The following is an 11,136-nucleotide window of genomic DNA, read 5'->3' as shown; positions in this document are numbered from 1 at the left end:
CTATCATGGAATCTCTTCCATTGCTCTCCCTCTCCATCCCTGTTCCAGCTCGGCCATCCCATTCCCTTATGTTCTCACCCCCCATTCCCTATCCTCCATTGCCCCTCCCATCCCCAGTTTACTCATAGAGATCTCATCTATTTCCCCTTCCCAGGGCAATCCATGTGTCCCTCTTAGGGTCCTCCTTGTTAGCTAGCTTCTCTGGAGCTATGAGTTGTAGTATGGAATCGAATTGAAGACCCTGACATTAATCCACACACCTATGAACACCTGATTTTTGACAAAGAAGCCAAAACTGTACAATGAGGAAAAAAGCATCTTCAATAAATGGTGCTGGAATAACTGAATGTCAACATTAATTACATTTTATTGAAATTTCAATACACAATTCTCTCTTTATAGTTATTATTTACACATGAATATAAATATGGTTGTATATACATATATATCAGCTGTGATATCATTTAAAGTATATAGATCAGCTGTAATATTATTTGAATATGTATATATATCATAGCTCCAAGTTATATTTATATAATAATTGCCCAGAAAAGATCTTTACTATAAAATATAAAAATGCTGGTTTAATTTAAGAAAATTGTTCCCAATGCCAAGTCAGCTAAGTATTCAAGGAAAACTTTCAATTGATAAAATGATAGTTTAGGTAAACCTCTGTTTAATGTGTTTGCATGCATATACATTCACTTACATGTGAACCCAACACCTGTGTGGAGATCAGAGGAAAGCTTTGGGGGAGTCAGTGCTCCCCTTCCACATTGTTGAAGCAGGATCTTTCATATTGTTTCTCCTGCAAATTGCTTACTCCAGATTAGCTGCTCCCTGAGCTGCAGGCAGATTCTGCTCTTCCTTCCATCATGCCATAGGGTGCTTCGATTATGGAAGATAAAATGACATCTGGCTTTCTCAAAAGAGTTCCAGAGGTTGAACTCAGGTTATCTGGGTTATGGGCAAGAGCTTCTCTGGATTAGCCATCTCTGCAGTCCAATTTTTGAATAATAAATTCTAACATTACTATATGTTGTGGGATAACTTTTTGTAAGCTATGACAATATGTCTTTGCTAAGGCACCTTCTGATTGGTTTAATAAAGAGCTGAATGGTCAATAGTTCTTTGAGAATTGTGTGCAGTATTTTGATCATATTCATCTCCATTCCACCCCCTACTCCCCTAACTTCACCCAGATCTACCATTGCTTCAACTATGCGTCTTCTCCTACTCCTCCTTGCCTCCTCTTCCTTCTCCTCCTCCTCTTCCTCTTCCTACTTTTTCTTAACTCGTTGAGTTTAACGTGTGTTACTTATACACTCCTAGTTGTGGGCCACCCACTGTACCCACACACTTAAATGAAACTGATTCTTCTTCCCCAGACCCCATCTGTAGTGGTTTGAATGAGATGTTTCAATAATCTCAGGCACTGAAATACTTAGTCTCCAGTTGGTAATGTGGTTTGGGCAGTTTTAGGAGATGTGGCCTCACTATGTCATTTGGAGAGAGCTTTAGAGTTTAAAAACTCATGCCATTTCCGATGTGCTTTCTTTGCTCCCAGCTGCCGGGATTTGAGCACTGTTTTTGTTGCTCCCACCTGCATTCCTGCTGCCATGCCTGCCACTTCTCCTGATGACAATGGCTCCTGTCCCTCTGGAGCCACAAGCTCAAACTCTTCTAAAAGTTGTCTTGGTCATGGTGTTTAATCACAATAGAGAATAACTAACACACTGTCAACGGCATATAACTTTTCAGGAGTGGTGCTCATTTATTCCTCCTCCTTATCCTGTAATATTGACTGGCTTGACCTTATAAAGTCAACCACATGTGCACTGAGTTCATGAGTTCAGGGGTCCTGGCGTGTCCAGAAGATACTATTTCACTCCAGTGTCTTTCACTTTCCTCACCTCCTTCCATGATGGCTCCTGATCCTTGAATTTGGGGTGAGTAATATTGATGTCCCATTTGTGGCTGAGCATGTCTCTGAAAGACTATATTCTTCATTAAGAGACCAGTCAATGGCAGATTCTAAGTGTCTTGTGGTATCTAGGTAGCTATCCACCCATCACACAACAAGAAAAACTTTAAAAATCAGTTAGTGGTAACAGAAGATGAGACAATAAAACTTGGATCATGACAGGTATCTGAGAAACATGTTTCTAAAACAGCTTGATATGACTCTCATTTTTTATACTATTTATTGCTATAAGATTAGACTAACCTGATTTAGAATATGAAAGAAAAATGTAGCATTTCCCCAACAGACACATTTAATAAGACAGTGATGGGAGAAGCCTAGGGATACTCACCATGGGGAAAATTCTAGGAATTTCAATGATTATCATCTGTCAATATTTCAATTTTTCTAAGTACTTTAGAGGAAAATAAAAATATAAGATTTTTTTTCAGAAAATGTGTTCTTTTATCCCCAACAGCTGGAAGAAACAAAATAAATATGCAAAACAAATTAATGAAGTGATGCTTAAGAGAGGGGGGGATGAAAAAAGAACCTACTTAGTAATGATGACTAGTTCTAGGAGTTAAAACAGAAATGTACCATAAATAATGAATGGATAAAAAGAATGAAAAGTGCACATGCTCTAAAAGTCATCTAGTTGCCAAAATTCACATTAGGCTTTTCACAAGTGTTATCTTAATTATGTCTCTAGAAAGTGCTATGGGTTCAGAATCCATACCTCTACTGTGATGAAATCATGCAGCTTCCATGAGTCAGCAGAAGTCATTGCCCAGTGAGAAAGGTACAGATCTGTCTAAATGGCAGCTTTTCTGACTGCAAGTGCCACTTTATTTTCTTCTGTCTGCTTTATTCCTGGTCTTTTATTATATTCTACTCCAAAGACTCCAAGTCCAGCGGCATATGAGAACTCAGTGGTGGATAAGAAAAATACAACAAAAATAATTTCACTTCTATACTGTAGCAGGAAGCGAAATCCCAGTGGGAAATGTCTTTAGAATTCCCCTTGTAGAGGGTTAACCCATTCAGGTACTGCGGAGCACAGCCGCATCTGGGCTTTCCTGCTGCAGGCTGCCCTTAGCCAGGGGTCATTCAGATGGGAGGTCCTGGGTGACTTTGGACTTCCACTCAGCCCCGTTTCAGAAAGTACTTGGTGTCTGTGTCCCACACTTGTTCTCTGTCTCCCTGGAGGTAGGCATCTGCCGCAAACAAGCTCAGTCAGATCACGAGGCAAGCCAAGAAGCATCCCAGCTTGATTCCTCTCTTATTGGAGCAGGAGGTACCGGAGCAGCACTCTATGTGATGTACCTGGCATTGTTCAATCCAGATGTCAGCTGGGACAGGAAAAATAAGCCAGAGTCTTGGAACAAACTGGGTGCCAATGAACAATATAAATTCTCCTCAGTGAATGTGTACTACAGCAAACTGAAGAAAGAAGGCCCCGACTTCTAAATCATGAAGTTCGCCATAAAGCTGCTTATAATGATCTTTCAGAAGCCATCCGCACAGTTTTCCACTTAACCAGGAAGTTCTCCTCTGAATGCATGAAATCATGTTGATTTGGGGGGGGGGGGAGTTTATTACACTGATGAATACATCTCTGAAACTTGGAGGGAAAAAAAAAGAATTTCCTTTGTAGGACCCAGTGATGTCAAGAGCACCACAAGAAAACCCACAGAATCAGCTAACCTGGGCTCATAGGGGCTCACAGAGACTAAACCAATAACCAGGGAGCCTGCATAGGACTGACCTAGGCCCTCTGCTTATATGTTACAGTTGTGTGACTTGGTCTTCGTGTGAGACTCCTAACAGTGGGAACAGAGGCTGTCTCTGACTCTGTTGCCTGTTTTGGGGATGCATTCCTCCTACTGGGTTGCCTCATACAGCCTTAATAGAAGAGGAGATACCTAGTCTCATTGCATCTTGATATGCCATGACTGTCTGATATCCTTGGGATGCCCGCCTGTATCTGAAGAGAAACAGTGAAGGGAGTGGATGGGATGGGAATAGGAGGACTGGGAGGAGGAGAGGGAGGGGAAACTTTGGTAGGGTTGTAAAAACAAAACAAAAGAATTCACCTTGCATGGAGTCCCTGCTGCAGTTTGCACTGCTTGCCCTGATGTGAAGAAGAGAACGTAGGATCAAATAAGGACAATGATCATGCCCAGTTAGGCAGTAGAACAGTTTCAGGGAGCTTTGCAGCAGCCTGGAGCTCCCTCGACACCCTGACTCTGTACAACAACGTGGTATACAAGATAAATCTCAGTGACAGTCCAGTATTTATGGTGCTTCAGAAACCAGAAACCTTGAACTAGACCAATGACTTGTGGCAATAAGTACTTGCATATAAAGCTGTTTGGGCAAAATAATATACCATGACACACAGACGTTTGACATGCCACTTTAATAAGTGAATGTGCAATAGAGACGTGAAAGAGGTGACAAAATGGAGTGGCAGTGTGCAGCTGAGAGGCAGAACCAGAAACATGGCAGTGGCAGTCTAAGGTGCCTGCTGCCTCTGTAGTGCCTCCAGAGGCCGTGTTGGTAGTTCCTCTGCCAAGGGGAACCACATTGACATCTGTGTTCTGTGCAGACACAGGGGGATATGTTGATGTCCATGGTCCATGTTACCGCTGGAGGCATGTTGATGACTGTGGTCTGTGCTGCCACCGGAAGCCATGTGGATGTCTCTGGTCCTGGTCTGTGCTGTCCCTGGGGACCTTGTTGAAATTAGTGATCCATGCTGCAGTTTGGAAGCCATGTTGGTGTCCATGGTCTGCACTGCAGCCAGAGACAATGTTGAGGCCCATGCTCTGTGCTGCCACCAGAGGCTGTGTGGGTGTCTGTGCTGCCACTGGAAACCATGCGGGAATTCACGATCCATGCTGCAGCTGGATGTTATGCACAAAAAAGTTTCTTTTGCAGTGGTATCAATGACTGCAAACTCATAATTGATAATGAGAGACATTGAAAGCTTCTGTGACAACCCCCTGCCCCCCAAAACAAACAAAAAACAAAGTAAGAAATAGTCCAGACAGGAAAATATTGAAGAGTGTCCTTAAATGTTGTGATAAAGATACTGATGTGCAGCTCTTCACAGTTGACGGCTTCTGGCAGTGCGTGGCGGTAAGGAAGGACTCAGTTATCTTTAAGGGGCTGGCCACTGGGTATTTGACTATGCTCTAATGAGTATGCAGGCAACAAAAATTGGACTTGGTGTTATTCTTTTTTCTTTTTAGGGGAGGCTGTAAAATATTATTTTAATGGAAAAATTTTAAAAAATTTAAAAAAGAATTCCTCTTGCAGTTATTTGGTATGATTCATTATGAGCTTAGTGATTATTTCTCAATTGAAGCAATTAGCATTCAACTGTCAAATGACAAAATGTTTAACATTAATGAAGGATTTAATTTATAGCTCCAATTGAATTAATACTTTGTAGTATAGGGCTCCCAAATTATATATACATATTTAAGATAATAAGTTATATAATATTGAAATTATCTTATTTATAATTTACTAGACTGGGACTCCAAAAGCCCATTAGATACATACTTATGGTATGCTGGAAGTCATTTTGCAGTTATTAAAGTAAAATTGTAAGAGCTATTTATTAGCATCATTACTTCACAGCTCTTTCTCTTTAGTGTTTATAAATAGTCCTAAAAGAAAGAGCATCCAAAACAGCCACTGGTAAAATAAATGGTGGGAATTACCTAATTCAGAATCACACAGGGAAAATAAACCTAACCTTGGAACACTGACTGTAAAGAAAAATCTTTAGTATCTGAAGATAAAACACTCCTTGAAGTCAATCAATATTGTTAAATGAAAAGATAGTATTCTAAAAAACAAATTTTCTAAATTTGAAAGTTAAAACATAATACAAATGTAAATGACATTTTAAATATGCTCTAAGAATAAACAAATATGTATTATGTACATGTGTATATATACAAAAATTGTAGTGTTCAGCTATATTAGAAAAAGAACATTTATTGTGACTTTTGGATTTATAAATACATGAATCATAATCAGTAATAAAAAACTGGCCTCTTTAAATACAGTTAGCTTATCTATACTGTCAAAATAGATTTCCATAAATCTCTGTTTACTGAGGATTTATTTGTAAATCAAATAAACCAATATGTGTTTATTAATTCTTTACTTTTTATATGAGTACTACAATGTAAATGAAACTAAAAAATGAATAATTAACAGTGATAAATGGATGTAATTTAACAAATCAAACCATTAAGATCAATTATACAAAGAATATTTGTGAAGAAAAATGTTTACTGTTTATAATAGTTTTCTTTTCTGTGAGAAAGCAGTGTAATTTTTCCTTCTGTTAAGCCTTTCCTGGTTATTCAATTTGTGTAAGTACATTTTATGTAGTTTTTAAAGAAATGTTAAGTTTAAAAGGTGAAAATAATCAGTGTAAGTATCAGATACTAGCTGTAGTCAATGAAAGTAGCTTGTTTCCCTTCTGTGCTGTGAGGCCCTGAGGCCATAGAATGCGTTCCTGTGAAATGCTCTGAAATTCCTTAAGCATAGGGAAAACACCATTTTCTTCATGAGATTTTCATGGAGTGATTAAAAACAATTGAATTACACAGGAAACTCCCTTTGACTAGTGCTCAGTTCCTGCGAAGCCCAGGTCACACTCATTTGCAGTGTCAGTCAAAAGTGATGGCATTCACAGATGCTCCTGACGAAGGCCTTTGCGTTGGAGTTTCCGTATTTGGGGTTTGGCTTACTGGAAGCCTCATGCTTTTACATGCAGAGGTGCATTTCCACATGTCTGCAAACATCCATCTCATTGTATCTACACCCTTGTTCTTGGTTGGACAAGTCTGTGTTTATAGGAGCTCATCACCTAGCTGTCCTGTTTCAAATGCCACCATTTTGAATATTTCAAAGGGCTTTTGGATAAAGATAAACTCTTTCCCAGGAGAAAATTGTTTTAAATAACAGTGGTGATTTAAACTTGTTAAACTGAATTTGGATACTAAATAAGGTGTGTTTTACAAAAAAAAAAAAATGGAAAAGTTATATTTAACATAATTGCTTTTCCTGTAAACAGCTTTTTGCACTGGAAATTGCCTTATTTATAAAATCACATCATTTTCTGTGTGAGTTTTTGTTGCCTCTACACATTTTGAAAACTCTGGGCCAGTGAGTTCTTCTTGTTCTAGGTGACCTGTGACCTCTAGGAAAATCTCAGAAATTCTGAGGAAATAGTGCATGTGTTTCTGTTTTACATTAATCTTTTTATCCTTTCTTATATTCAAGATTGCCTCTGAGTTAGAAAAGATTCGTATTAGTCTCTTGTTGCACACTTTGAATGGCAATTTTCAGAAAAGCAAATGTTTTCCTGCTCTTCTACATAGATCAGATTACACCTAAAGAGAACATTCTCATTTTCTTTTTATGTTTTAAGGAAACAAAACTATCCAAATCCTTCCTTATGAAAACCCTGCTTTTAGCCTTGTTTTACATGATGACCATTTTGTTGCTGTTACCTTATCACATTTTTGGTAAAATGTTTATTGCTGAATTAAATCACCAGATTCATATTTGCATTATCTTTCATATATACAAACACAGGAACAAAGTTTACTTTGTATATGGTCAAGATAACAATTGTGTGCTTTACACTTTCTAAAGTCTCATTCAAATATTTGTAGAAATTTAATACTACCATTCGAAACTTGAGTTTTCAGAGTACTGTAGATCTAATAGGATCGTTTTATTGTTACTATGATAGTACACATCACATAACCCACTGAAGAAAGCTTGGCCCTTGCTACTATCCGACAAAGTCAGAGCTACTTTCTTTTTTTCTTTTTTTTCTTTTTTTTTGGTTTTTCGAGACAGGGTTTCTCTGTGTAGCTTTGCGCCTTTCCTGGGACTCACTTGGTAGCCCAGGCTGGCCTCGAACTCACAGAGATCCGCCTGGCTCTGTCTCCCGAGTGCTGGGATTAAAGGCGTGTGCCACCACAGCCCGGCTCAGAGCTACTTTCTAAGAGGTAATACATCTGTTATCAAAACCTCATATATTCCACAAAACAGTTTAGTCACAACTTCTAGCTTAACATAACCTTACACAGTTTCACAAAGCTGTCCAGAGAAATAATGTACACTCAATCTTTGTGATATGCCACTATTAACACAGCAGCATTATTTTTAAGTTCTCATTGATATTTATGATAAATCAAAAGTGATTTGATTATTGTAGACATGCATGTCTCAATATAATCTTGCGATACTCAGTCTCCATAATTTGTTTCTCTACCAAATTCTTTTCTGCGTATTGTGCAAAACCACTTGTTTTTATTCTTTCCATTAGGCAGTTATAAAAATATTTCTTTTTTTTTTCTTAAAAGGAGAACGTCTTCTTTGTTGTCCTGGTGTCTGGGTTATAAATATCAATGTTGTAATGTTCTTTTATCATTTGATTTCTTGAAAAATGTGTTAATAATTTTTGCAATGTTGAAATTAAACTAGTGTAAGAGACTGAGCATAAAGATAGACAAGGACCAGACCATACAAGACAATCAAATTCTAACTCAAAACTTCGGTAGCAATCAGCTCAGAAGGATCAGAATTTGGTCAGTAAATGACAATTTTCTTTGTTGTTGCCCTAGCTTCCATCTCAGGACCATGAGAAGAAAGTTTACTAGTCCCACACCAATCACACAGCCCATCCTCCTACCCTCTACCTTCCCACCCCCCTAACCCCCCCCCACTAAAAGATTACCATACTTGGGCATAAACCCAGCCTATAGCCTGTACCAGACAGGTCACCATACCTGCATCTACAAGGTATTTAAGCCCACTCCTTTAGGCCAGTCATGTGATTTTTCTCCTGCCCCCTTTCCCTGCCTTGATCTCTGGAGGCTGGAGGGTCACCCGGGAGTGCTTTGCCCAAATAAACCTGGTCTTTTACTTTTTAATTTGGCTTGATCTTGCTTGTGGGTAGAGAAACCTATTATCAGGGTACAGAACACCTATCAGTAATATTCTCAAAACAAGATGTAATTAGAATCTTGCATTTCTTCTAATATAAATATCTGTCTGCAAAATTCAAGTAATTATGGTTGACTTCCTTCCTGTGGCCTGTTCTAGACTGATAGCCTTTGCACGCATTCAGGGTTTTTGTTGTTGTTGTTTTGTTTCTAGAGTAGTATTTCAACAGAAAACATGGTAATTAATCTATAGGTGAAGTTAAGTAAATTTTTATGTTATGATTATTAAGCACTGAAGTTTGAAACTTAAATTCTATCAATAAGAGTGACCTAACAAGTAAAATCCATGATTGGGAATTATAAATTTTAACTGCTGAGAAAAGTCACCCAAGATAAAGACAACAGCAATAATGAAAGGCAGATAACACATTTGATACTAAAATATTTCTTTTTACTTTAGTGCCTATTTGGGGGCGGGCACCTTTTCATTTCACAACATCTCTCTTCCTTTCCCCTTTCAAGCACAGATTCTTAATTCCTGGAGGGTATTTTCTTAAGAACGATCTACTTGTAGTGCTAAAAAATAGGACAATCATGCCTGAAAGTTGGATACTCTATTTTTATCTGGGAAACTGGTCACCTATTTTTTAAAAAAGTTATGATACAGCAGTAATGCTAGATACATCAACCAGCCATCTGATTTTCATCAGAGGTGAAAATACTTAGGTTTACAGTAAACTGTGACTTTTGCTCACACAATCACTTTCCAAAGACCTGAAAAGAACCCCACCAAAGCATTTATAAAATTGTCTTGTTTCCATAAAAATTTCAAAAGAGCCACCATTAGTTAAAACATTTGTTTCCACGGTAACTTCCCCTCCCCCATCACAATCCTCTTCATAGTAGCATTAGGGTGATTAACAGAGCATGTCTGGAATGCAGTTAAAGGGTAGCTAAGAGGGAAATATTTCAGTTTGGGTTTATTGGTAGGTATATTGATGTGGTTTCCAACTACTTCTAGAAGTGGTTCCTTAATTGCTAGTATTTCTGAGGCAGCGCGAGCTTCTAGAAGTATTCTCAGCTCCCGCTGCAATGACTTTGGTCAGCATTATATCTGAAGACAACAGGCTGAGATGGCATTCTGCAGCATCAGTGCTGAAGTGGTCAGAGAATGGACGTCAGTCACAAAGCGCCCAGCATGCTGAGTGTGCAGTTCACATGTGCAAAGTTCTTTCACGTTTCAAACAGGAGTAACTTCCAAAAGGATGCTTGAGTCTGTAAGTGCCCACTCAGAATGAAAGTAATTTATGCTTAGAAATACAATTTTTAATGTGGAACTGTAGGGAGCCGCCATTCAAAGATGGCGCTGGCTTCCTGGGAGCCTAGCTGTAAACAACTCCATATTTGGCTATGATGCATGAGTATGGTAATTGACCTTATGTCCTCAGCCTATCCCGTGGCTCCCCGTGCTAGCATTCTGGCGGGACCCAATCACAATACGGCACGTTTGCCTGATTCCCTATATAAGCAGCTGCAGTTTAGTCCTCGGGGCCCCTCACCTCCAGCTCTCCCTTAATCAAGAGGCGCTCCAATAAAGTGTGTTCTGAGAAGAATCCTCGCATGGTGGTCATTCTTCCTCGCTGGCCGAGGAACGCGCCGCATGGAACCTGCCCCACTTTTTCTTCTTTTTTTGATAAACAATCTTTAAAATAAAATATATCAAGACCCCTATTTATAAACCACAACCTGCAGCAGATAAGCAACAGATAAAACTGTATGTGAAGATACATGTTTTCCTATATTCAGTTATTAACACATTTGATCAATTATAATAGAAAATTCTTATTAATTGATTTTTTGAGACATAGTTTCTCTGTGTAGCCCTGACTGTCCTGGAACTCACTCTGTAAACCAGGCTGGCTTTGAACTCAAGTGATCCGCCTCTGCCTTGAGTGCTGGGATTAAAGGCATGCGCCAGGAACCCCCAGCTAGAAAATTCTTATCACTTTTCTATCCTCTCTATAAAAATACCTTTATACAACCACTGTCAGAATGATATTAACAAATTATTTATGCAAAAGCCTACATATCTGTATTAAGATGTCTAAGTGAGGTGTTTTTCTGAAATTTGTGCTGTTAGCCTTACTCTTAGAGTTAATCTTTTATTACTCCTTTCTTCATCAA

Source organism: Peromyscus maniculatus, chromosome 13 (genome assembly GCF_049852395.1).
Source record: "Peromyscus maniculatus bairdii isolate BWxNUB_F1_BW_parent chromosome 13, HU_Pman_BW_mat_3.1, whole genome shotgun sequence".
NCBI lineage: Eukaryota > Metazoa > Chordata > Mammalia > Rodentia > Cricetidae > Peromyscus > Peromyscus maniculatus.
This window is presented reverse-complemented; position numbering follows the sequence as displayed.